The sequence below is a fragment of the Eptatretus burgeri genome, chromosome 11 (genome assembly GCF_056783735.1).
Source record: "Eptatretus burgeri isolate ZD-2024b chromosome 11, Ebu_testis_v1, whole genome shotgun sequence".
Taxonomy (NCBI): Eukaryota; Metazoa; Chordata; class Myxini; order Myxiniformes; family Myxinidae; genus Eptatretus; species Eptatretus burgeri.
In genome coordinates this window covers 85,981,405-86,005,711 of record NC_140971.1, presented here as the reverse complement: position 1 = coordinate 86,005,711, position 24,307 = coordinate 85,981,405, and the positions used below count along the sequence as shown (strand labels likewise).

The window sequence follows — 24,307 nt, the reverse complement described above, 5'->3', positions numbered from 1 at the left end:
CCGAAGTCAGTGTCGAAGTGGTCGAGGCAGAACCACTCGTTGTGGTTGAAATCGAAGGTCGCTCCGGACTCGCCGCCGGAGAAATATTGTCCGGAGATCGTGAAGCGGATGCTCTTGTCAGTCTTCATTGCTCAGCGAGGGTATTTTCCTGTGATTCTGGTTAAATTTTGAGACTGAGCAAGAAATCTTTCCTCATAGTCAACACGAGTCTCTGCTCGAGTGATGTAAAGAATGTGAAATGAGGATAGTTTTATACAAACACACGGGTTAAGATTGTGCACCGCAAAACAATCATTCGACACATAGTTGACCAAAAATATTTTCGTGCAAACTTTGCATTAATAACCAGAATAATAAAGATTGCCTTCAAAAAGGTGTGAAAAGCCCAACATATAAATCAGGGGGATGAGCTCAAATGGTAGAGCAATTGCTTTGCATGCGAGAGGGAGCGGGATCAATGCCCACATCCTCCATTATTTTATTTTCTCACATCTCACCAGCGAATTCAGAGTTCTGAAATGGAATTTGGATCAAAAAGTGTGATCATGACAAAATGAATTAAATTCTTCAACGTGGAAACTTAACGTTTTCCAAATGAAATTCAATAGACATCTTGTTAAAACCTGTCATAAGAGAAAGAGATAAAATCTCCTTGGCTTCCTCATTTGGAAAAACACGGGACTCTTCAACCGAGGGTAGTGGGTTCGATCCCCCATGTTTGGCATGAATTAATCTTTGGTTGTTTTTTTCTCTGATGCTCAAGAAATGTTGTGGCTCAAACCCCCCACAGAGCCCCTAAGACCCTGATTTTTTTTTCTGCTGTGAACAAACTTTGGTACATCATGGGTGATGAAGGCTGTCGTCAAGTTTCATCAAAATTGTGTGTGTCGTTTTGGAGAAGAGAGCAAATACCTCTTTTGGGGGGTACACGATCTCCCGTCCCCATTGAACCCTTTACTAATCGCAGATTTTGATGCAATGGATTCATTTTGGGACATTATGGGTCATGATGTTTGTGGCCAACTTTCATAAAAATCGTGTGTTTGGTTCAAGCGATGATGTCTGAAGTGATACAGATAGACTGACTGATTTACTCACTCAGCGACGGACAGTGATCAATCGCATAAGCTCACCTGAATAAAGTCCAGGTGAGCTAAAAACCAGGGAGGGTCTGGGTACATTTTCACACTCTGGCAGTCGACAAAGGTGTCCCAAGGGACTCAGCGCAAAGCAGCACGAGGGACGACTCTCTCTTCTCCCGATCATTTTGGGGATGTTAGGGGTTTCAACGCACACACCAATTATCTGCTGTTAAAAGGCAGTTACCCACGTCAATGGTGCGAAGCATAAACGCTCGGACTCCAACTGAATATTCCAAAAACAAGTTGTCCCCCTGCTTACACATAAACCCATTCAAGGTGACTCTTTCAACCGATTCACCTGCTGCTCCACATGCAAGTGCTCTCTTTGATTTTGTGCCTGGCACTACAATTTTCCTCAACCTGTGCACCTGCAAAATCTCGTGGATGGGCAGTGTGGCCCCCTCATCAGGATTCCCAACCAATGCCAACTCCATGGTGCGAGTCCTCTGAGTTCTCAAAAGAGAGTTTTGTTCCATGACATTCCAATTGCAAATCCTCCTGAACCCTCTCTGGCTCCCAATGTGGTTGCAGTTCCCCATCAGTACCCAATATGTGACACTCATCATTCTCTTTGCACCTTGTCTATTCTGAAGAGAATTCAATTTCGGGTTCAGTTGGTCGGATCGCGGAATCCATTTCACAACGCACACATCCAAACATGTAACCTCCAACAGGAAGAATCCTGACTCAGCCCTCTGTTATTTGGGTGAGCTCCTCCTTCGCACCATTGACCAGAGGGAACACATCATCCGTGACAATCGCCGGCTCGTTCCCGACTTTTGCTGGATGCTACCTGTTGCTGTGTGTTTCCAATATCATGTGCTCCACCCTCATCTTGTTCCTTCCATCACCCTTTTCTGCTTCTCAACCTTCTTTTTTATCCTCTTCGGCTTTCCACTCTGCCGTTCCAGTCTCTATTTCGATCTTCATCCCTGCCTCTCTTCTTTCGCTCTCAGCCTCTCTTTATTTTCCTTCTTGGTGTTTTCCTGCCATTCCTGCTCTGCCCCTTTGGCTCTGTCACGCCACGAGTGTTGTTCTGCTCCTTCGGTTCTCTCATCCTGTGGGTCCTGCTCTGACACATTAAAACAATAATAATTCCCATTCTTTCTCCACAAGAGCAGTTCGTTCTCCATGGCAGATTAAAATATTCTCACTGAAATTTTTTTTGAAGAATTTGCGTCAAAAAAAACACTGCTTTGTTTTCGCTGCAGGTCGGAATCTCACTCTCTGACAACAATGAATTCTCTGACACCAACGAATGAGGCCATCATTATCAAGATATCACAAATATCATGAGATCAATGACAACCAACATCTTCAACACAAGACAATGAGTACAATCACCTTGGCCATCACAAAGCATGACACAAACCATCACGAGAACGATCATCACACCCTGGCACGATCAAGATGAATATTAACACTAAGATGGTCATCATGATGGCCTCCATGACCCTTGGTCACTTTGTTGAAAGGGCAAGCCCCCAGGTTGGTGTGTCTCACAACGTCCGTAGCCCTGGGTGCGTTTTTACCGAAGATTCGCACCACCACCTCCACAGCTTCCCTCAGGACCCCCCTTGTCCCGACTGCACCTCCTGCAGCAGAAGTCAGTGTCGAAGTGGTCGAGGCACAACCACTCGTTGCTGTTGAAATCGAAGGTCGCTCCGGACTCGCCGCCTGAGAAATATCGTCCGGGGATCGTGAAGCGGATGGTCTTGTTGGAGTCTTCATAGCTCAGCGAGGGTAGTTTCCTGTGATTCTGGTTAAATTTTGAGACTGAGCAAGAAATCTTTCCTCATAGTCGAGACGAGTGCAGAAGAGCCTATTGTTTGTGCTCGAGTGATGTAAAGAATGTGAAATGAGGATAATTTTACACAAACAAACGGGTTAAGATTGTGCACTGCAAAACAATCATTCAACACACAGTTGACCAAAAATATTTTCGTGCACAACTTTGCATTGATAACCAGAATAATAAAGATTGCCTTCATCAATGGTGTGAAAAACAATACAGACACATCAGGGGGATGAGGTCAAATGGTAGAGCGCTCGCTGAGCATGTGAGAGGTCGTTGGATCGATGCCCACATCCTCCATTATTTTATGTTCTCACATTTCACCAGTGAATTCATCGTTTTGAAATGTAATCAAGATGAAAACGTGTGAACATGACAAATTGAATGAAATACTTCAACATGTAAACTTTTCGTTTTCCCAATGAAATTCAATGTACATCTTTTGAAAAGCTGTCACAATAGAACAAAGCAATATCTTCCTGGCTTCCTCATTTGTCGAGCATGGGACTCTTAATCCTCAGATCGTGGGTTTGACCCCCACATATGGAGTAAATTAATTTTTGGTTGTTTATTTTTCTCTGATGCTCGAGAAATTTTGGGGCTCGAACACCCCTCAAAGCCCCGAAGACCCTGATATTTTTTTTCTGCTGTGAACAAACTTTGGTACATCATGGGTAATGAAGGCTGTCATGAAGTTTCATCAAAATTGGGTGTTTCCTTTTGGAGAAGAGAGCAAATACCGATTTTGGGGTGGTACAACATCTGCCGTCCTCATAGAACCCTTTAATGAGAGTACATTCTGATGTGGTCGATTCATTTTGGTACATTATGGGTCATGATGGTTGTGACCAACTTTCATTAAAATTGTGTGTTTGGTTCAAGCGATGATGTCTGAAGTGATAATGACACACTGACTGACCAACTGACTGATTCACTCACTCACCGACAGAGAGTGCTCCATCGCATCAGCTCACCTGAATTAAGTCCAGGTGGGTAAAAACCCAGGGAGGGTCTGGGTACATGTTTCGACTCTGGGGGCTTGCAAAGGTGTCCCAAGGGACTCACCGCAAAGCAGAGGAAGAGAGGACTCTCTCTTCTCCCAATCTTTTTGTGGATGTGAGTGGTATCATCGCACACACCAAATATCTGCTGTTTAAAGGCAGTTGCCCATGTCAATGGTGTGAAGCAGCAGTGCTTGGACTCCAGGTGAATATTCCAAAAACAAAGTTGTCCCCCTGCTTACACATAAACCCATTCAAGGTGATTCTTTCAAGCGATTTACCTGCTGCTCCACATGCAAGTGCTCTCTTTGATTTTGGGCCTGACACTCCAATTTTCCAGAACTTGTGCTCCTGCAAAATCTCATGGATGGGCAGTGTGGCCTCCTCCTCAGCATTCCCAACCAATGCCAACTCCATGGTGCCAGTCCTCGGAGTTCTTGAAGGAGGCTTTTGTGCCACGACATTCCAATTGCGAATCCTCCTGAACCCTCTCTGAGTCCCACTGTGATTGCAGTAACCCGTCAACACCCAATATGTGACACTCATCATTCTCTTTGCACCATGTCTATTCTGAAGAGTATTCCATTTCGGGTTCAGGTGGTCGGATTGCGGAATCCATTTCACAACACACACATCCAAACATGCAACCTCTAACAGGAAGAATCCTGTCCCAGCCCTCTGTTATTTGGGTGAGCTCCTCCTTCGCACCATTGAGCAGAGGGAACACATCGACCGTGACAATCGCCGGCTCGTTCCCGACTTTTGCTGGATGCTACCTGTTGCTGTGTGTTTCCAACATCATCTGCTCCACCCTCATCTTGTTCCTTCCGCCACCCTTTTCTGCTTCTCAGCCTTTTTTGATCCTCTTCAGCTTTCCACTCTGCCGTTCCAGTCTCCATTGCGATATTCATCCCTGCCTCTCTTCTTTCCCTCTCTGCCTCTCTTTCTTTTCCTTCTTAGTGTTTTCCTGCCATTCCTGCTCTGCCCCTTCGGCTCTGTCACACCACAAGTGCTGTTCTGCTCCATCGGTTCTCTCATCCTGTGGGTACTGCTCTGTCACATTAAAACAGTAATAATTCCCATTCTTTCTCCACAAGAGCAGTCCGTTCTCCATGGCAGATTAAAATATTCTCACTGAAATTTTTTTCCAACAATTTGCATGAAAAAATAAACCGCTTCGTTTTCGCTGCAGGTCCGAATCTCACTCTCTGACAACAATGAATTCTCTGACACCAACGAATGACGCCATCATTATCAAGATATCACAAATATCAGGAGATCAATGACAACCAACATCTTCAACACGAGACCATGAGTACAATCACCTTGACCATCACAAAGCATGACACAAAACATCACGAGAACGATCATCACACCCCGTCACGATCAAAAGGATTATTGCCACCACTACTGTGATCATGATGGCCTCCATGACCCTTGGTCAGTTTGTTGAAAGGACATGCCCTCAGGTCGGTGTGTCCCACCACGTCCGTAGCCCTGGGTGTGTTTGCCGAAGCTTCGCACCACAACCTCCACAGCTTCCCTCAGGGCCTCCCTTGTCCTGACCGCACCTCCTGCAGCCGAAGTCAGTGTCGAAGTGGTCGAGGCAGAACTACTCGTTGTGGTTGAAATCGAAGGTCGCTCCGGACTCGCCGCCTGAGAAATATTGTCCGGAGATCATGAAGCGGATGCTCTTGTCAGTCTTCATTGCTCAGCGAGGGTATTTTCCTGTGATTCTGGTTAAATTTTGAGACTGAGCAAGAAATCTTTCCTCATAGTCAACACGAGTGCAGAAGAGCCTATTGTCTCTGCTCGAGTGATGTAAAGAATGTGAAATGAGGATAGTTTTATACAAACACACGGGTTAAGATTGTGCACCGCAAAACAATCAATCGACACACAGTTGACCAAAAATATTTTCGTGCAAACTTTGCATTAATAACCAGAATAATAAAGATTGCCTTCATATAAGGTGTGAAAAGCCCAACACATAAATCAGGGGCATGAGCTCAAATGGTAGAGCGATTGCTTTGCATGTGAGAGGGAGTGGGATCGATGCCCACATCCTCCATTATTTTATTTTCTCACATCTCACCAGCGAATTCAGAGTTATGAAATGGAATTTGGATCAAAACGTGTGAACATGACAAAATGAATTAAATACTTCAACGTGTAAACTTATCTTTTTCAGAATGAAATTCAATATACATATTTTGAAAAGCTGTCATAATAGAATGAAACAATATCTTCCTGGCAACTTCAATTGGAAAAGCATGGGACTCGAAATCTTCAGGTTGTGGGTTTGACCCCCAAATTTGGTGTGAATTAATTTTTGGTTGTTTATTTGTCTCTGATGCTCGAGAAATTTTGGGGCTCAATCCCCTCACAGAGCCCCAAAGACCCTGATTTTTTTTCTGCTGTGAACAAACTTTGGTACATCATGGGTAATGAAGGCTGTCGTCAAGTTTCATCAAAATAGTTCGTGTCGTTTTGGAGAAGAGAGCAAATACCTATTTTGGGGTAGTACAACATCTGCCGTCCCCATCGAATCCTTGAATGAGCATAGATTTTGATGCGGTCGATTCCTTTTCGGACATTATGGGTCATGATGGTTGTGACCAACTTTCATTAAAATCGTGTTATGTTCAAGCGATGATGTCTGAAGTGATTCAGACAGACTGACTGACCGACTGACTGATTCACTCACTCACCGGCGAAAAGTGCTCCATAGCATTGAATAAAGTCCAGGTGGGCTAAAAACCCAGGGAGGGTCTGGGTACATGTTGAGACTCTGGGGATTTGCTAAGCTGTCCCAAGGGACTCACCGCAAAGCAGAGGAAGGGAGGACTCTCTCTTCTCCCAATCATTTTGTGGATGTGAGTGGTATCAACGCACACACCAAATATCTGCTGTTTAAAGGCAGTTGCCCACGTCAATGGTCTGAAGCAGAATCGCTCGGACTCCAGCTGAATATTCCCAAAACAAAGTTGTCCCCCTGCTTAAACATAAAACCATTCAAGGTGATTTTTCAACCGATTTACCTGCTGCTCCACATGCAAGTGCTCCCTTTGATTTTGAGATGGCACTCCAATTTTCCAAAACCTGTGCTCCTGCAAAATCTCGTGGATGGGAAGTGTGGCCTCCTCAGCAGGATTCCCAACCAATGCCAACTCCATGGTGCGAGTCCTCGGAGTTCTTGAAGGAGGCTTTTGTGCCACGACATTCCTTTTGCGAATCCTCCTGAACCCTCTCTGATTCCCACTGTGGTTGCTGTGACCCGTCAGTACCCAATATGTGACACTCATTCTCTTTGCACGGTGTCTATTCTGAAGAGTATTCCATTTGGGATTCAAATGGTCAGATTGCAGTATCCATTTCAGAAAGCACACATCCAAATGTGTAACCTCCAACAGGAAGAATCCTGACCCAGCCCTCTGTTATTTGGGTGAGCTCCTCCTTCGCACCATTGAGCCGAGGGAACACATCGACTGTGACAATCGCCGGCTCGTTCCTGACTTTTGCTGGATGCTTCCTGTTGCTGTGTGTTTCCAATATCATTTGCTCCACCCTCATCTTGTTGCTTCCACCACCCTTTTCTGCTTCTCAGCCTTCTTTTCATCCTCTTCGGCTTTCCACTCTGCCGCTCCAGTCTCCATTTTGATCTTCATCCCTGCCTCTCTTCTTTCCCTCTCAGACTCTCTTTCTTTTCCTTCTTGGTGTTGTCCTGCCATTCCTGCTCTGCCCCATGGGCTCTGTCACGCCACGAGTGTTGTTCTGCTCCATCGGTTCTCTCATCCTGTGGGTACTGCTCTGTCACATTACAACAGTCATCATTCCCATTATTTCTCCACAAGAGCAGTTCATTCTCCATGGCAGATTAAAATATTCTCACCGAAATATTTTTTGAACAATTTGTGTCAAAACAAAAACGATTTGTTTTCGCTGCAGGTCCGAATCTCACTCTCTGACAACAATGAATTCTCTGATACCAACGAATGATGCCATCATTATCAATATATCACAAATATCATGAGATCAATGACAACCAACATCTTCAACACGAGACCATGAGTACAATCACCTTGGCCATCATAAAGCATGACAGAAACCATCACGAGAACGATCATCACACCCCGTCACGATCAAGAGGATTATTAACACTACGATTGTGATCATGACGGCCTCCATGACATACCTGCCAACCCTACCGATTTTCTATAGCTCCCAACGCATCCCGATTTTATAAGTCAGATATACCGCATTTGGAAATTATTATTGGAAATAAATAAATAGTTGTTTATTTTCAGTTTTGTGTTCGTTTCTCACTGCCAAGATCGTATTACACGCTGCTGCTTCGACATTCGACAAAACTCGTGCCTGACCTTGATTTCTTATCTCTTTAGCGATTGGTTATTGCTTCCAAACTAAGCATGACCAATCAAATGGGACGACAGGAAACAGCGGGCATTCATTTCAAGACAACGCGCCATTTTCCATTCATGATCAAAGAATGCAGTTAACAGAGAGTACTCATCGCTTCAGTGCATGACAACAATGCAAACACCAGAAAAGAAAAAACCACTCCCACGCTGGGTCAACGAGTTGAAGCCAAGTTGGACAACAGTGTTCAAGTATATCAAGTCTTCGCGTAAGGTAAACTGTAAATATGTTATGAAATCAGAGTGGCCAGTCATTTCATTCATAAAGATGTATCAGTGAGTTTATGTAAACTCTTGTGTCCACATATGGGCACATACTGTACATGTGGAGCTTGGAGAGTCAGTAATTTATGGAAACGTGACTGATGATCATGATGTCTTCGAAAAATAAAGATCAGTGAGTTCCATGTAACATACATGTAACAATGAGTTCCATGTAACAACTTAACCATGTTAAGTTTTCTATTTTTCACTCAAAAAATATGTTGAAATATTTCAGCTAACTATGGTCTCAAAATGCAGGATATTGCACTATTTTGTTTCATGTTTTTGAAAAATTTCCAGGGGTGCATGCCCCGGACCCCCGAGGGACGCATGCGACGCCAGCCTACCTCTTTTCCTTCAAAAAAGGTTGGCAGGTATGCCATGAGCCCTGGTCACTTTGTTGAAAGGGCATGCCCAGAGGTCGGTGTGTCTCACCACATCCGTCGCCCTGGGTGTGTTTGCTGAAGCTTCGCACCGCCACCTCCACAGCTTCCCTCAGGGCCCCCGTTGTCCCGACCGCACCTCCTGCAGCCGAAGTCAGTGTCGAAGTGGTCGAGGCAGAACTGCTCGTTGTGGTTCAAATGGAAGGTCGCTCTGGACTCGCCGCCTGAGAAACATTGGCCGGTGATCCTGAAGCGGATGCTCTTGTCAGAGTCTTCATTGCTCAGCGAGGGCATTTTACTCTGATTCTAATTAAATTTGGAGAATGAGCAAGAAATCTTTCTTCACAGTCGACACGAGTGCAGAAGAGTCCATTGTCTGTGCTCGAGTGATGTAAAGAATGTGAAATGAGGATAATTTTACACAAACACACGGGTTGAGATTGTGCACCGCCAAACAATCATTCAACACACAGTTGACTTAAAATATTTTCGTGCACAACTTTGCATTAAAAATCATAATAAAAAAGATTGCCTTCATAGATCGTGTGAAAAACAAACAGACACATCAGGGGGATTAGCTCAAATGGTAGAGCGCTCGCTTTGCATGCGAGAGGTAGCGGGATCGATGCCCGCATCCTCCATTATTTTATGTTCTCACATCTCATCAGGTAATTAATGTTTTTGAATTGGAATCAAGATGAAAACGTGAACATGACAAAATGAATTAAATTCTTCAACGTGGAAACTTAACGTTTTCCAAATGAAATTCAATAGACATCTTGTTAAAACCTGTCATAAGAGAAAGAGATAAAATCTCCTTCGCTTCCTCATTTGGAAAAACACGGGACTCTTCAACCGAGGGTTGTGGGTTCATTCCCCCATGTTTGGCATGAATTAATCTTTGGTTGTTTTTTTCTCTGATGCTCAAGAAATGTTGTGGCTCAAACCCCCCGCAGAGCCCCTAAGACCCTGATTTTTTTTCTGCTGTGAACAAACTTTGGAACAACGTGGGTAATGAAGGTTGTCGTCAAGTTTCATCAAAATTGTGTGTGTCGTTTTGGAGAAGAGAGCAAATACCTCTTTTGGGGTGTACAAGATCTCCCGTCCCCATCGAACCCTTTACTAATCGCAGATTTTGATGCGATGGATTCATTTTGGGACATTATGGGTCATGATGTTTGTGGCCAACTTTCATAAAAATCGTGTGTTTGGTTCAAGCGATGATGTCTGAAGTGATACAGATAGACTGACGACTGACTGATTTGCTCACTCAGCGACGGACAGTGATCAATCGCATAAGATAACCTGAATAAAGTCCAGGTGAGCTAAAAACCCAGGGAGGGTCTGGGTACATTTTCACACTCTGGCAGTCGACAAAGGTGTCCCAAAGGACTCACCGCAAAGCAGCACGAGGGACGACTCTCTCTTCTCCTGATCATTTTGGGGATGTAAGGGGTTTCAACGCACACACCAATTATCTGCTGTTTAAAGGCAGTTACCCACGTCAATGGTGCGAAGCATAAACGCTCGGACTCCAACTGAATATTCCAAAAACAAGTTGTCCCCCTGCTTACACATAAACCCATTCAAGGTGATTCTTTCAACCGATTCACCTGCTGCTCCACATGCAAGTGCTCTCTTTGATTTTGTGCCTGGCACTCCAATTTTCCTCAACCTGTGCACCTGCAAAATCTCGTGGATGGGCAGTGTGGCCCCCTCATCAGGATTCCCAACCAATGCCAACTCCATGGTGTGAGTCCGCTGAGTTCTCGAAAGAGTTTTGTTCCATGACATTCCAATTGCAAATCCTCCTGAACCCTCTCTGGCTCCCAATGTGGTTGCAGTTCCCCATCAGTACCCAATATGTGACACTCATCATTCTCTTTGCACCTTGTCTATTCTGAAGAGAATTCAATTTCGGGTTCAGTTGGTCGGATCGCGGAATCCATTTCACAACGCACACATCCAAATGTGTAATCTCCAACAGGAAGAATCCTGACTCAGCCCTCTGTTATTTGGGTGAGCTCCTCCTTCGCACCATTGACCAGAGGGAACACATCATCCGTGACAATTGCCGGCTCGTTCCCGACTTTTGCTGGATGCTACCTGTTGCTGTGTGTTTCCAATATCATCTGCTCCACACTCATCTTATTCCTTCCGCCACCCTTTTCTGCTTCTCAACCTTCTTTTTTATCCTCTTCGGCTTTCCACTCTGCCGTTCCAGTCTCTATTTCGATCTTCATCCCTGCCTCTCTTCTTTCCCTCTCAGCCTCTCTTTATTTTCCTTCTTGGTGTTTTCCTGCCATTCCTGCTCTGCCCCTTCGGCTCTGTCACGCCACGAGTGTTGTTCTGCTCCTTCGGTTCTCTCATCCTGTGGGTCCTGCTCTGACACATTAAAACAATAATAATTCCCATTCTTTCTCCACAAGAGCAGTTCATTCTCCATGGCGGTTTAAAATTCTCTCACTGAAATTTTTTTCCAACAATTATGCGTCAAAAAATTAAACCGCTTTGTTTTCGCTGCAGGTCCGAATCTCACTCTCTGACAACAATGAATTCTCTGACACCAACGAATGATACCATCATCATCGAGATATCACAAATATCATGAGATCAATGACAACCAACATCTTGAAGACGAGACCATGAGTACAATCACCTTGGCCTTCTCAAAGCATGACAGAAACCATCACGAGAACGATCATCACACCCCGACACGATCAAGAGGATTATTGACTCCACCACTGCATTCATAACGGCCTCCATGACCCTTGGTCAGTTTGTTGAAAGGGCATGCCCGCAGGCTGGTGCGTCTCACTACGTCCGTCGCCCTGGGTGTGTTTGCTGAAGCTTCGCACCACCACCTCCACAGCTTCCCTCAGGGCCCCCCTTGTCCCGACCGCACCTCCTGCAGCCGAAGTCAGTGTCGAAGTGGTCGAGGCAGAACCACACTCGTTGTGGTTGAAATCGAAGGTCGCTCTGGACTCGCCGCCTGAGAAACATCGGGCGGCGATCCTGAAGCGGATGCTCTTGTCAGAGTCTTCATTACTTAAGGCCCAGTCACACCTTGACATTTTAGCCAGGAATGGCAACGTATAAAAACGCACGTAAAACGTTGGCGTACGCTGAAGTTTTGACTTTTTTTTAAGTTTTGGTCGTCTTCATAACGTGTTGGTCGGATGCATAACGTATTAGTAACGGGCACAGAACGTTTCTTTGTGTTAAAGATAACTTACACCAACGAATGCTTCGCCTGTTGTCGGTGTTCACAAACTATGCCCAACGATTAGTTTAACTTCGTCATAGTGTGCTGCACGTATCGCCGACGAAGTCTTGGCGTTCTCTGTTAAAAACCTGCCACTCGCCGATTTAAATCATAACCGCCTGAAAATTGGAAGTGTCGACATCGCAGTCACACCTTGACGATTTAGCCAGCGTATGCCGACCTATGAAAAATGTGTCTAAAACGCTGGGATACGTCAAATACGGGATGGGTAAGTTGAGTATACGTTAGCAGCACAAAGAAAAACAATGAAGTACGCTGTCATATTACGTGGTGCGTCTACTACGTCATGAAATTTCAAGCATGCTGAAAATCTTACGACGTACTCGACGTATGGCTCACAAGTTCCGCATACGCTGGCGTAAGTTCTCGGCACGCTCTGCAATCGTTTACACACGTCGGCCACACGTTACTTGTAAGTTACTCATAAGTCAAAACACGTCGAGGTAATGTTTAGCATACCTGAAACTTAATTTTTAACCTATGAGTAACGTGCTTTGAACATATTAGTAGTGTGCTTTGAACCTTTGAGTAGCGTGCTTTGAACCTATGTGTGACGTATCTCAAACGCACATTGGCGGATGCAGACGAATTTGATTGATGTCTTCCGGATGACCACAGAACTTACTGAAGGTGTTTCTAACTTACAGCTACCGTATATTGGCGTATTGGCAGCGTTTAGGGGAATTGGTATATACAAATGGGCTTCACAAGAGGAACCCGCCAGTGTTCCTGACTCCACGTTGAGTAGATGTCAATGTCACTGGCAGTGGCAGTAGTAGAAGTAGTAGTAGTAGTCGTATTTCGAGAGAATTTAGTGATGTCGATGTTATTAGTAGTAGTAGTAGTAGTAGTAGTAGTAGTTCGAGGGAATTTAGTGATGTTGATCTTAGCAGTAGTAGTAGTAGTAGTACGAGTAGCAGTAGTAGTAGTTCGAGAGAATTAAGTGATGTCCATGTTGGTAGTAGTAGTAGTTCGAGAGAATTTAGTGATGTCGATGTAGGTAGTAGTAGTAGTTCGAGAGAATTTAGTGATGTCGATGTTAGCAGTAGTAGTAGAAGTACTAGTTGCAGTGGGAGTAGTTTGAGAGAATATAGTGATGTCGATGTTGGTAGTAGTAGTAGTTCGAGAGAATTTAGTGATGTCGATGTTGGTCGATGTCGTATGTCAGGTCAGGTTCGATCTGTGACCTGCTACAGGTACCATGTAAACCTGTACTAACCTGTTCCATGGTCGGGTTGTCGGCGACTAAACCGTCTCCCCCACCAGGTTTTCTGGTGAGGAGGGTGTTTGGATATGGACACCCAGCAGGATTAAAAACAAAACCTGTCAAAGGGTGGAGGAGCTCCTTGTGAGCCAACGGCCATCCATATCTCGTGCCCAACTGTGTCTGCGGACGTCCTCCTGCAGTTGGGTCACTTCTTATTAGGAGGTTGGTGGCCGGATTTGCACTCCGGCCACCGTAAAACCCTTCATTCCGCAAAACGCAAAAACGCAAAAAAATCTGAAAACCCACTTCGTAGGAGTACCTCCTGTGCAGCTTCCCTTCGCAGGGCAGCTCACCGGATGACGGGATTGGGGCAAAGCCTTCGGGGCCCCCAATCTTTGATAGGAGGGAAACCACTGGCTAACATCCCTGGGTCAGATTGCGGGAGAGTGTGTCGGAGTGGTGCTGAGGTGTCGTCCACCAGACGGCGGTCTCCTTGGGTTAACCTGAGGCGGTCCCTTCGGGTGGGTGTCTGGAATGTCCTATCCCTAAGAGAGGATGATCACCTGTCTCTGTTATCATCTGAGCTCAAGCGTTTGGACATCGGGATTGCAGCTCTCTCTGAGGTTCGGAGACCGGATTGCGGCGAGATAATGGTGGGTGGTTACACCTACTATTGGTCTGGTCGCTCTGATGGTTACCATACCCAAGGAGTTGCTGTAGCTGTGTCCAATAAGCTGGCCCCAATGATAATTGAGGTAACACCGGTCAACGAGCGTATTATGAGATTAAGGATTCGTCACTCCTTAGGTGTCATTTCCCTGGTCTCTGTTTATGCTCCGACTGAGGCGAGTGATCTCACCGTGAAGGATGCATTCTACGGCACACTCGAGTCTGTGGTTGATCAGTGCCCCAGACGAGATACACTTCTAGTCTTGGGGGATTTCAATGCATCAACTGGAACTGATAGGGATGGTTATGAGGTGTGTGTTGGTCCCCATGGGTCAGGAACTATGAACTAGAATAGCACTAAGTTCCTTGACTTTGCAAGAAGTCATGGACTTAGGGTGGCTGGTTCATGGTTTCAGCGCCCACAAGCTCATCTCTGGACTTGGTATTCCAACGCTGGCGGTGTGGCAAAGGAGATTGACCATGTCCTCATTGACGGTTGTTGGAGGATGATCCAGAACTGCAGGGTCTACCGGAGTGCTCAGTTCCTCAATACTGACCACAGGCTTGTTGTAGCAACTCTAAAGCTGCACCTTAAATCCTGGAGAATGGTACCATCCCAGCCGAGGCTGGATGTTGCCAAGCTCAGGGATGAGAGAGTAGCTGAGGAGTTTGCGAACAGGCTGAGTGGACACTTGGGGGGTCTGGGTGCTTTGGGGGGTCCTGAAGAGTTGTGGAGCGCCTTCAAGACCACCGTCCTTGATTTTGCCGGTGGATGCCTTGGAGCTCACCGCAGGGCAAAGAAGAATTTTGTCTCTCAAGGGACACTGGATACCATTGACCAGAGTCGCAGGGCCAGGCTGAATGGCAGAGCTGAGCTGTTCAGGGAGCTGAGGCGTAAAACTGTACGTGCACTGAGGGTGGACAAGGAGGCCTATGTGCGAGGAATCTGTGAGGGGGTAGAGCATCACCTGTGAACAGGTGATTCTGGTCCCGCTTACAGGGGAATTCGCGCATTACGTTCATCCAAGCCCATCCCTCGGAGCACTACAGTTCGAGCAGAGAGTGGTAGGCTCTTCACAGAGGAGTCTGAAGTGAAGGCCCGCTGGGCCGGTTACTTTGAGCGGTTGTACCAGGCTGATCCCCCAACTGTCGAGTTGGACGTCAAGGGTATTACAATCCCTGTTGCTGACCCTCGAATCAACTGTGGTCCACCTACGCTTGTGGAAACACGGGCTGCGGTGAACCAGTTGAAACGGGGCAAAGCTCCAGGGATCTGTGGCATCCATGCCGAAGTTCTCAAGGCTGGTGGAAATGCTGCACTCGTGTCGTTGCATGCAGTTTTGTGCTCTGCCTGGAACACAGGCATCATCCCAACTGACTGGAAGAGGGGCCTTGTTGTCCCTCTCTGGAAAGGGAAGGGTGATCGCCAAGACTGCAACAACTGCCGAGGGGTGACGCTGCTCTCAGTGCCGGGCAAGGTCTTTGTTCGGATAATTCTCGATAGGGTTCGCCACCATCTGCTTGAGCACCAGCGTCCAGAGCAGTCAGGCTTTACACCAAAGAGGTCAACGATTGACCGTATCCTTGCACTTCGTGTCCTCACCGAACGCAGACGAGAGTTTCGGCAGGGGCTGCTTGCAGCCTATGTTGATCTCTGTAAAGCGTTCGATTCAGTGAATCGGGATGTCCTCTGGAGGATTCTTGGTCTTCGTGGGGTGCCACCAAAACTGATCGATCTGATGTCTGAACTCTACTCTGGTACTGAGAGTGCTGTGAAGTGTGGTGGTACCATCTCTGACTTATTTCCAGTTGTTACTGGAGTTCGTCAGGGATGTGTACTTGCCCCCACACTTTTCAGCACTTGTATGGACTGGATTCTAGGGAGGATGTCGGAGAGATCAAGTTGCGGTGCGTCATTTGGGAATGTCAAGATCTCGGACCTTGACTTTGCAGATGATGCAGTCATCTTTGCGGAGACTTTAGACATCCTCTTGGGGGCCCTCGAGGTGCTGAATGAGGAGTCGGAGCCGTTGGGATTACGGGTTTCTTGGGTCAAAACTAAGATCCAGGCTTTCGGTGACATCTTGGATGCTGCTGTCCTGTCTGTGTCTGTTTGTGGTGAGGATGTTGAGGTCGTGGAGAGATTCACTTACCTTGGCAGTGATATTCATGTCTCTACTGGCTGCGAGTCAGAGGTCAATAGACGTCTGGGTCGGGCCTGGGGAGTCATGAATTCACTGGATCATGGGGTGTGGCGCTGCCGGTACCTGTGCGGGAGGACGAAAGTCCGAGTCTTCAGGTCCTTGGTACTTCCAGTCTTGCTCTATGGGTGCGAGACTTGGACTCTGACCAAGGATCTGAGACGGAGACTTAATTCCTTTGGTACCAGGTCTCTTCGGAGAATCCTTGGCTATCGCTGGTCGGATTTTGTGTCCAACGAGCGGTTGCTGAGAGAGACTCGGATGAGATTTGTTACCTGCATAGTCCGTGAGCGTCAGTTGCGGCTGTATGGACATGTGGCTCATTTTCCTGACTCTGATCCTGCTCACCAGATTCTCTCAGTGAGGGAGTCTCATGAGTGGAGGAGGCCAGTGGGTCGACCACGTGCCTAATGGTTGCAACAGGTTGACCATCATCTCAAGGAGATGGGGATGGGCCTGGCATCTGCCTGGGGGATGGCCAGACGGAGGCCCCTGGAGTACCGGCGGAAAGTGAACGCAGCGACGTGCTGTTCTGGCACATGCTCCCATACCTGACCTGACCTGATGTTGGTAGTAGTAGTAGTTCGAGACAATTTAGTGATGTCGATGGTCGTAGTAGTAGTAGTTCGAGAGAATTTAGTCATGTCGATGTTGGTAGTAGTAGTGGTAGTAGAAGTAGTTCGAGAGAATTTAATGATGTCGATGTTATTAGTAGTAGTAGTCGTAGTAGTAGTTCGAGAGAATCTAGTGATGTCGATGTTGGTAGTAGTAGTAGTAGTAGTGGTAGTAGTGGTAGTTGTCGTAGTACTTTCAAGTAACGTGTTGCAAAGTGTGAACAACGTTCGTGTTGCGTGCTCACAAAACGTTACTCATAGGTTAGAAATAAGTTTCGGGTAAGCTAACCATTACCTCCACATGTTTCGACTGATGAGTAACTTACAAGTAACGTGTTTCAACGTGTGTTAACGATTGCATAACGTGCCTACAACTTATGGCCAGCGCAGCAGAACGTGAGTCATACGCCGGCATACGTCGTAAAATTTCAAGCATGAAAAAATTTGAGGAAAACCCAAAAGTTCAACGTTTAAAGCCAGCGTACTACCACTTATGGCAGTGTTTTTCTGCGGGGTCTCAACATATACAAAACGTACCCATAACGTATTTGACGTGTACCAGCGTTTTACACAAATTTTTGCAAAAATCGGCATAAGCTGACAAAAACGTCAAGGTGTGACTGGGCCTTTCGCGAGGGTATTTTTCTGTGATTTTGGTTAAATCTTAAGACTGAGCAAGGAATCTTTCCTCACAGTCGACACGAGTGCAGAAGAGCCTATTGTCTGTGCTCGAGTGATGTAAAGAATATAAAATAAGGATAATTTCACACAAACACACGGGTGAAGATTGTGCACCGCCAAACAATCAATTGACACACAGTTGACTTCAAATATTTTCGTCCACAACTTTGCATTAATCATCATAATAATAAAGGTTGCCTTCATAGATTGTGTGAAAAGCCAAACAGACACATCAGGGGGATTAGCTCAAATGGTAGAGCGCTCGCTCAGCATGCGAGAGGTAGTGGGATCGATACCCGCATCCTCCATTATTTTATCTTCACACATCTCACCAGTGAATTCATCGTTCTGAAATGGAATCAAGATGAAAACGTGTGAACATGACAAAATGAATGAAATACTTCAACATGTCAACTTTTCGTTTTCCCAATGAAATTCAATATACATATTTTGAAAAGCTCTCAGAATAGAATGAAACAACTTCTCAGCCTTCTTTTGATCCTCTTCAGCTTTCCACTCTGCCGTTCCAGTCTCCATTGCGATATTCATCCCTGCCTCTCTTCTTTCCCTCTCCGCCTCTCTTTCTTTTCCTTCTTGGTGTTTTCCTGCCATTCCTGCTCTGCCCCTTCGGCTCTGTCACACCACAAGTGTTGTTCTGCTCCATCGGTTCTCTCATCCTGTGGGTACTGCTCTGTCACATTAAAACAGTAATAATTCCCATTCTTTCTCCACAAGAGCAGTCCGTTCTCCATGGCAGATTAAAATATTCTCACTGAAATTTTTTTCCAACAATTTGCGTGAAAAAATAAACCGCTTTGTTTTCGCTGCAGGTCCGAATCTCACTCTCTGACAACAATGAATTCTCTGACACCAACGAATGATGCCATCATTATCAAGATATCACAAATATCATGAGATCAATGACAACCAACATCTTCAACACGAGACGATGAGTACAATCACCTTGACCATCACAAAGCATGACACAAAACATCACGAGAACGATCATCACACCCCGTCACGATCAAGAGGATTATTAACACTACGATTGTGATCATGACGGCCTCCATGACATACCTGCCAATCCTACCGATTTGCGCGGTACCCTACCGATTTTCTATCGCTCCCAACGCATCCCGATTTTATAAGTCAGACATACCGCATTTGGAAATTATTATTGGAAATAAATAAATAGTTGTTTTTTTTCAGTTTTGCGTTCGTTTCTCACTGCCAAGATCGTATTACACGCGGCTGCTTCGACATTCGACAAAACTCGTGCCTGACCTTGATTTCTTATCTCGTTAGCGATTGGTTATTGCTTCCAAACTAAGCATGACCAATCAAATGGGACGACAGGAAACAGCGGGCATTCATTTCAAGACAACGCGCCATTTTCCATTCATGATCAAAGACTGCAGTTAACAGAGAGTACTCATCGCTTCAGTGCACGACAACAATGCAAACACCAGAAAAGAAAAAACCACTCCCACGCTGGGTCAAGAGTTTAAACCAAGTTGGACAACAGATTTCAAGTATATCAAGTCTTCGCGTAAGGTAAACTGTAAATATGTTATGAAATCAGAGTGGCCAGTCATTTCATTCATAAAGATGTATCAGTGAGTTAATGTAAACTCTTGTGTCCACATATGGGCGCATACTGTACATGTGGAGCTTGGAGAGTCAGTAATTTATGGAAACGTGACTGATGATCATGATGTCTTAGAAAAATAAAGATCAGTGAGTACCATGTAACATACATGTAACAATGAGTTCCATGTAACAACTTAACCATGTTAAGTTTTCTCTTTTTCACTCTAAAAATATGTTGAAATATTTCAGCTAACTATGGTCTCAGAATGCAGGATATTGCACCATTTTGCTTCATTTTTTTGAAAAATTTCCGGGGGTGCATGCCCCGGACGCCAGCCTACTTCTTTTCCTTCAAAAAATGTTGGCAAGTATGCCATGAGCCCTGGTCACTTCGTTGAAAGGGCATGCCCACAGGTCGGTGTGTCTCACCACGTCCGTCGCCCTGGGTGTGTTTGCTGAAGCTTCGCATCACCACCTCCACAGCTTCCCTCAGGGCCCCCCTTGTCCCGACCGCACCTCCTGCAGCCGAAGTCAGTGTCGAAGTGTTCGAGGCAGAACCGCTCGTTGTGGTTGAAATCGAAGGTCGCTCCGGACTTGCCGCCTGAGAAACATCAGCCGGAGATCCTGAAGCGGATGCTCTTGTCAGAGTCTTCATTGCTCAGCGAGGGTATTTTACTCTGATTCTGCTGAAATTTTGAGACTGAGCAAGAAATCTTTCCTCACAGTCGACACGAGTGCAGAAGAGTCTATTATCTGTGCTCGAGTGATGCAAAGAATGTGAAATGAGGATAATTTTACACAAACACACGGGTTGAGATTGTGCACCGCCAAACAATCATTCGACACACAGTTGACTTAAAATATTTTCGTGCACAACTTTGTATTCATAATCATAATAAAAAAGATTACCTTCATAGATCGTGTGAAAAACAAACAGACACATCAGGGGGATTAGCTCTAATGGTAGAGCGCTTGCTTAGCATGCGAGAGGTAGCGGGATCGATGCCCGCATTCTCCATTATTTTATGTTCTCACATCTCACCAGGTAATTAATGTTTTTGAATTGGAATCAAGATGAAAACGTGAACAGGACAAAATGAATTAAATTCTTCAACGTGTAAACTTAACGTTTTCCAAATGAAATTCAATATACATCTTGTGAAAACCTGTCATAATAGAATGAGATGATATCTCCTTGGCTTCCTCATTTGGAAAAGCATGGGACTCTTCAACTGAGGTAGTGGGTTCGATCCACCATGTTTGGCATGAATTAATATTTTTTTTTTTTTTTTCTCTGATGCTCGAGAAATGTTGTGGCTCAAACCCCCCGCAGAGCCTCGAAGGCCCTGATTTTTTTTTCTGCTGAGAACAAACTTTGGCACATCATGGGTAATGAAGGCTGTCGTCATGTTTCATCAAAATTGTGCGTGTCGTTTTGGAGAAGAGAGCAAATACCTATTTTGGGGTGGCACAACATCTCCCGTCCCCATTGAACCCTTTAATAATCGCAGATTTTGATGCGATCGATTCATTTTGGTACATTACGGGTCATGATGGTTGTGGCCAACTTTCATAAAAATCGTGTTTGGTTCAGGCGATGATGTCTGAAGTGATACAGATAGACTGACGACTGACTGATTTACTCACTCAGCGAGGAACAGTGATCAATCGCATAAGCTCACCTGAATAAAGTCCAGGTGAGCTAAAAACCCAGGCAGGGTCTGGGTACATTTTCACACTCTGGCAGTCGACAAAGGTGTCCCAAGGGACTCACCGCATTGCAGCACGAGGGACGACTCTCTCTCTTCTCCCGATCATTTTGGGGATGTAAGGAGTTTCGACGCACACACCAATTATCTGCTGTTTAAAGGCAGTTACCCACGTCAATGGTGCGAAGCATAAACGCTCGGACTCCAACTAAATATTCCAAAAACAAGTTGTCCCCCTGCTTACACATAAACCCATTCAAGGTGATTCTTTCAACCGATTCACCTGCTGCTCCACATGCAATTGCTCTCTTTGATTTTGTGCCTGGCACTCCAATTTTCCTCAACATGTGCTCCTGCAAAATCTCGTGGATGGGCAGTGTGGCCCCCTCATCAGGATTCCCAACCAATGCCAACTCCATGGTGCGAGTCCTCTGAGTTCTCGAAAGAGAGTTTTGTTCCATGACATTCCAATTGCAAATCCTCCTGAACCCTCTCTGGCTCCCAATGTGGTTGCAGTTCCCCATCAGTACCCAATATGTGACATTCATCATTCTCTTTGCACCTTGTCTATTCTGAAGAGAATTCAATTTCGGGTTCAGTTGGTCGGATCGCGGAATCCATTTCACAACGCACACATCCAAATGTGTAATCTCCAACAGGAAGAATCCTGACTCAGCCCTCTGTTATTTGGGTGAGCTCCTCCTTCGCACCATTGACCAGAGGGAACACATCATCCGTGACAATTGCCGGCTCGTTCCCGACTTTTGCTGGATGCTCCCTGTTGCTGTGTGTTTCCAATATCATGTGCTCCACAGTCATCTTGTTCCTTCCGCCACCCATTTCTGCTTCTCAACCTTCTTTTTTATCCTCTTCGGCTTTCGACTCTGCCGTTCCAGTCTCTATTTCGATCTTCATCCCTGCCTCTCTTCTTTCCCTCTCATCCTCTCTTTCTTTTCCTTCTTGGTGTTTTCCTGCCATTCCTGCTCTGCCCCATCGGCTCTGTCGTGCAACGAGTGTTGTTCTGCGCCATCGGTTCCCTCAACCTGTGGGTACTGCTCTGTCACATTAAAACAGTCATAATTCCCATTCTTTCTATACAAGAGCAGTCCGTTCTCCATGGCAGATTAAAATATTCTCACTGAAATTTTTTTTTGAAGAATTTGCGTCAAAAAAACACTGCTTTGTTTTCGCTGCAGGTTGGAATCTCACTCTCTGACAACAATGAATTGTCTGACACCAACGAATGAGGCCATCATTATCAAGATATCACAAATATCATGAGATCAATGACAACCAACATCTTCAACACGAGACCATGAGTACCATCACCTTGGCCATCACAAAGCATGACACAAACCATCACGAGAACGATCATCACACCCCGTCACGATCAAGACGATGATGAACACTAACATTGTGATCATGACAGCCTCCATGACCCTTGGTCACTTTGTTGAAAGGGCATGCCCACAGGTCGGTGTGTCTCACCACGTCCGTCGCCCTGGTTGTGTTTGCCGAAGATTCGCACCACCACCTCCACAGCTTCCCTCAGGGCCCCCCTTGTCCCGACCGCACCTCCTGCAGCAGAAGTCAGTGTCGAAGTGGTCGAGGCAGACCCACTCATTCTGGTTGATATCGAAGGTCGCTCCGGACTAGCCACCTGAGAAATATCGTCAGGGGATCGTGAAGCGGATGGTCTTGTCAGAGTCTTCATTGCTCAGCGAGGGTATTTTCCTGTGATTCTGGTTAAATTTTGAGACTGAGCAAGGAATCTTTCCTCATAGTGGACAGAAGTGCAGAAGAGTCTATTGTCTGTGCTCGACTGATGTAAAGAATGTGAAATGAGGATAATTTTACACAAACACACGGGTTAAGATTGTGCACCGCCAAACAATCATTCGACACACAATTGACCAAAAATATTTTCGTGCACAACTTTGCATTGATAACCAGAATAATAAAGATTGCCTTCATCAATGGTGTGAAAAACAATACAGACACATCAGGGGGATTAGCTCAAATGGTAGAGCGCTCGCTTAGCATGCGAGAGGTAGTGGGATCGATGCCCGCATCCTCCATCATTTTATGTTCTCACATTTCACCAGTGAATTAATCGTTCTGAAATGGAATCAAGATGAAAACGTGTGAACATGACAAAATGAATGAAATACTTCAACGTGTAAACTTTTCGTTTTCCCAATGAAATTCAATATACATCTTTTGAAAAGCTGTCACAATAGAACAAAGCAATATCTTGCTGGCTTCCTCATTTGTAGAGCATGGGACTCTTAATCCTCAGATCGTGGGTTTGATCCCCACATATGGAGTAAATTAATTTTTGGTTGTTTATTTTTCTCTGATGCTCGAGAAATTTTGGGGCTCGAACCCCCGCAAAGCCCCGAAGACCGTGATATTTTTTTTTTCTGTGAACAAACTTTGGTGCATCATGGGTAATGAAGGCTGTCATCAAGTTTCATCAAAATTGTGTGTTTCCTTTTGGAGAAGAGAGCAAATACCTATTTTGGGGTGGTACAACATCTGCCGTCCTCAAAGAACCCTTTAATGAGCGTACATTTTGATGTGGTCGATTCATTTTGGTACATTATGGGTCATGATGGTTGTGGCCAACTTTCATTAAAATCGTGTGTTTGGTTCAAGCGATGATGTCTGAAGTGATAATGACAGACTGACTGACCGAATGACTGGTTCACTCAATCACCGACGGACAGTGCTGAATCACATAAGTTCACCTGAATAAAGTCCAGGTGAGCTAAAAACCCAGGGAGGGTGTGGGTACATGTTGCGACTCTGGGGGTTGACAAAGGTGTCCCAACGGTCTCACCGCAAAGCAGAGGAAGGGAGGACTCTCTCTCTCTTCTTCCAATCATTTTGGGTTGTAAGGGGTCTTAATGCATACACGAAATATCTACTGTTTAAAGTCAGTTGCCCACGTCAATGGTGCGAAGCAGAAGCACTCGGATTCCAACTGAATATTCCAAAAACAAAGTTGTCCCCCTGCTTACACATAAACCCACTCAAGGTGATTCTTTCAACCGATTTACCTGCTGCTCCACATGCAAGTGCTCTCTTTGATTTTGGGCCTGGCACTCCAATTTTACTCAACCTGTGCTCCTGCAACATCTCGTGGATGGCCAGTGTGGCCCCCTCCTCATGATTCCCAACCAATGCCAACTCCATGGTGCGAGTCTTCGGAGTTCTTGTGGGAGTCTTTTGTGCCACGTCATTCCTATTGCAAATCCTCCTGAACCCTCTCTGACTCCCACTGTGGTTGCAGTAACCCGTCATTACCCAATATGTCACACTCA

General features: G+C 45.6%; 2 non-coding genes across 2 annotated transcripts; both read left to right on the top strand.

The window, feature by feature from the left end:
• The first annotated feature begins 9,592 nt into the window (after positions 1–9,592).
• TRNAA-UGC (transfer RNA alanine (anticodon UGC)) lies at positions 9,593–9,665 on the top strand. The gene has a single exon. It is a non-coding gene; the product is annotated as a tRNA-Ala (tRNA).
• A 13,321-nt stretch (positions 9,666–22,986) lies between these two features.
• On the top strand, positions 22,987–23,059 carry TRNAA-AGC (transfer RNA alanine (anticodon AGC)). The gene has a single exon. It is a non-coding gene; the product is annotated as a tRNA-Ala (tRNA).
• Positions 23,060–24,307: the final 1,248 nt, after the last annotated feature.